The sequence below is a fragment of the Austrofundulus limnaeus genome, unplaced genomic scaffold (assembly GCF_001266775.1).
Source record: "Austrofundulus limnaeus strain Quisiro unplaced genomic scaffold, Austrofundulus_limnaeus-1.0 Scaffold97, whole genome shotgun sequence".
Classification (NCBI taxonomy): Eukaryota; Metazoa; Chordata; class Actinopteri; order Cyprinodontiformes; family Rivulidae; genus Austrofundulus; species Austrofundulus limnaeus.
This window is the reverse complement of record NW_013952499.1, coordinates 1,033,345-1,036,978: the sequence shown is the minus strand read 5'-3', so window position 1 is coordinate 1,036,978 and position 3,634 is coordinate 1,033,345. Positions and strand designations below refer to the sequence as shown.

The following is a 3,634-nucleotide window of genomic DNA, read 5'->3' as shown; positions in this document are numbered from 1 at the left end:
CAAATATACGGCAGAGCAAATTACAAATATTTTACATTTGTTGTGAAGAAAAACTTGCAAAAACAAGACGCTCAAATCTGCAACAATTAATCATTTTTATGCTAATTTWTAAGTACCAATAATCCCATTTTAAATTAACTAAGAATTCTCACTAATATTATAACTAATTCTGCATAAAGTTCTTATTTTTCAACACATTTAGGCACCAGACAAGTTGCAAACTTTAGCAAACGAGTTTTGAATTCAGGCRTTTTCGCCAGTTTTCAAAAAACTTGTTTTATCAGTTATTTTAAATATTGGCTTCGTATTTTTGAGGTTCTTGTGTTTTTMTTCAGAGTGGGTCCAGTTTGATGCTTGAGCTGCGTGTGGAGGTAAAGCTCCAGAATGTCAGCCGGTGTCTATGAGCTGAGGAACGTAAACAATTTATTTCTTATGTGTGAAAAGTCAAATCTCTGTTTAATTTTCCTGTTTTCCCTTAATGTCATCACTTCTTGTCACATTTTAGCACAAACTTCCTCTGCAACTCATGAATAATGTGCAGTTTTTCCTGCATGCTATTTAAAAACACATCTTATACTGAAGGTGTGCAATGATTTGAAAAAAAAATGTAATAATTAAATGAAGCAACAAGGTTTATTCTCTGAGAAAGAAATGTATTAATAAAATCTTAAATGTTTATCAGAACTTGTTGTTTTCAGAATTTAGTTTGGTTTTTTTCCTTATTCTTGGTTTATTTCTGCATTTTTTTTTAACTTTTTTTCTGTGTATAAATGAGTTTTCTTACCTTTTCAGAGCAGAGTGTGATCTGTGTGACACGTGCAGAGAGGATTCAGGAGCCAGGAGCTTCAGTCTTTGCTCTCCATGTCTTCTTTGTTGTCATGCTCTCAGGACAGTAACTCTGCAGCAGCCTGCGCCCCTCTGTACTGTACGCCACCGAGGACAGTTATGGGGGCATTCATTGGCTCATCAGGATCCCGTTTCGGACCCAAAAAGCCTGCGATCTTGCCGCCCGCAATTTCTCCCCAAAGTGGCAGGACTTGGCTTTTTATAAAAGGCCTCTCTCTCTCTCGGTTCGCCACTTTCCCTCTGTGCCCCTCTCTCCCTCGCTCCTGAACCCTCTGCGTCCCATCAGTCTGTGGAACGATGCTAAAATTGATTCTTCTCACTCAGATTCGTCACTCAGACGCACTGAAACGTTTCCACCAACCTGTTTATGTTTTGTATTTGGGCAGAAGGAGCAAACTGTCAGTTTTTTTTTATCAAATGAATGAACTCATTTTGTGTTGATTTAAACATTTATTTGCACTTCATCCGTTCAGTTAATTATAATGTTCACAAGTGCACCAAACATGCAAAAAGCACATGTTTGAGCTTCTCATCCACACCATCCTAACAAACCCCCCACCCTCCTGCAGAAACCACACACATCCGCTCATGCACACAGAGGGGACACACAAACACCCCTTCTTTTTTTGAGGACAACCACAGAGCCCCCTATTCACACTTTCTGTGGCCGGCGTTCGCTGTGTCCAAGAGCATCTGCACGGAGCATCCTGTTGAGCTCCGGCACATAAAGAGGAGCGGCCGTGAGGTGAATACAAGTCCTCGCCGTGCCGCAGGAGAGGGTGACAGAGCACTATTTCATTGAAAAGGGGCAAGCAGATGAGGACCACCAGTCAAATGTGTGGAGAGTTCCTGTCATGCTGCCTGGTTCAGGAGTGCAGGAGAGGCCTCCTCTCTTGTTCTCCAACGTTAGATCATCAGACGTGTTTTCTTTTTGTTTCATTTCCAGTACCTCAGTGGAAAGCTGAGAGGGGAAGCTGCAGGGAAGGCCTCCGACGAAGCATGTCCTGCGCCTCCCCACATGTCACATTTCCTCCAGCAGTCGAAACTGAAGCTGTGTGACAGGAAGTGGCTCAACGTGACAAAGTGCTGCAATTATAACCCCAGAAAGCAGAAGTCTCAAAAAAAACAACCTTTTTCTTTATATCTGCAGCAACTGAGAAAAACAATCTCAAGCATGTGTGACTTTGTGGGTTTTAAAGAGCAAACGTGCAAAAATCATTGAGGTTCTGCAAGTTCCACTGATGGTTTTAGTCTTTTAGCCCTAAAGTTCCTCACAAGATGCTTAAACTCTGTCCTTATGCCTCAGAGACACGAATGAAAGCTGCGTCTGCATGAAGATGGGAGTTGTCGACTGTTTGCACCTGACCTGTGTGAGTTGTTATGGTCTCAGCTCTGCACAGAGCTGCTCTGCACAGAGAAAGAAGTTATTCACAGATCTGTGTCTTACTTCATCATGACTCAGACACATCTACTTCTGCATTTTTCTTCTTCTTAACTTAGTTTTGCAGAATCTTTGTATTTTTTTTTTGTAATTCTGATAAACAGTTTGAACAGAAACAAGTTATATTTTTATTTTGTTCCATGTCTTGAATTAAAAAGAAACACGGCACTGTTTTTGTAACCGAGGTTAAGGCTGAGTCACACATATTCACGTGAGTCTGAATATAAAACTCAGTTTTATCTTTTATTAGATGTTCAGACACATATTTCTCTCACTTCAGATAAATTCTCACATCTGATGCACGTGAATAAACTGGTCACCACGTCCTCTGCATGATGGGAAAAAAGAGCTGTGCGTGTGTGCGTCTGCGTGTGCGTGGTTTAGGGTCAGTCTGTGCTTTTGGCTGTAACTGCTGCTGTTGATGCAACTCACCTCCGTTTTATTCACCCTTAGAAACTTTTTTTTCCTCTCTTTCTCCAGTTCTTTCTCCTCCTCTTTCTGCCCTGAATATTAATTTTCTCTTTCGCTTGCTGTCTTCCTTCCTTCCTGTGCTGATTAAAGTTGAAATGGAAACAATGACACCAGGTCACGGAGAGTTAGGGAACCCTCCATGAAAGAAAGACATTCATCTTTGTAACTTGCTTTATTTTATCGTCAATCAGTCGATAAACACACAYGAAGTACAATCTATTATTTATTCATACCAGATGAAATTTCACATTGTTTAAAAAAATTGTGGCAGTGAAAATTAGGTTTATTAGTTTCAGTTAGTTTTGCAATCTGTAGACTTTAAGACCGTTTGCATTATAAAAAGATAAATGAAAACATAATGCATGCACAGTTGTATTTCAACAGCTGCATGTATTTTTGGTTCCTGCTGCAAATTATAATTTGACCACTAGAGGGCAGCAGATATATAAGTTTAATTTTTTTCACCAAGATGGAAGTGTTTTTTTTTTTTTTTTTTTTTTTTTTTTTTTTTTTTGAGGGCAAGAAAATGTCCCTGCTAAATACAAACTGCAAAACCCATCAATACCTTTATTTTCACTTCAAGGTTAAATTTTGTTTTGGGTCCCAGGAATGAATAAAAAATAAATGCATGTCAGAAGTTCACTAAATTTAAATGATTAAACTCAAGAAAATGTACTTGTCATTGTTACATTTTTGTTTGGAAATGAAATATTTTATTAACGTCTCTGCATGTGACATAAAATAGCTTTAAACTCTTTTTTAAACCCATTTGTACTTTCATGAAAAAAAAAGTTGGGGGTTGTAAATTATAACAAATGGATTTTTTCTGAAGATTTCAAGAGATGTTGCATAAATATCACATTGGATGTACAAAGT

General features: G+C 38.6%; 1 protein-coding gene across 1 annotated transcript in view; it reads right to left on the bottom strand.

Moving 5' to 3' along the window:
- Nucleotides 1–1,044, bottom strand: part of LOC106520791 (ATP-sensitive inward rectifier potassium channel 10) — a 12,103-nt gene extending 11,059 nt beyond the window's left edge. The window contains exon 1 of the mRNA XM_014013045.1: nt 785–1,044. The gene's annotated coding sequence lies outside the window, so the exon portion shown is untranslated. The remainder of the gene's footprint in view (nt 1–784) is intronic.
- Nucleotides 1,045–3,634: the final 2,590 nt, after the last annotated feature.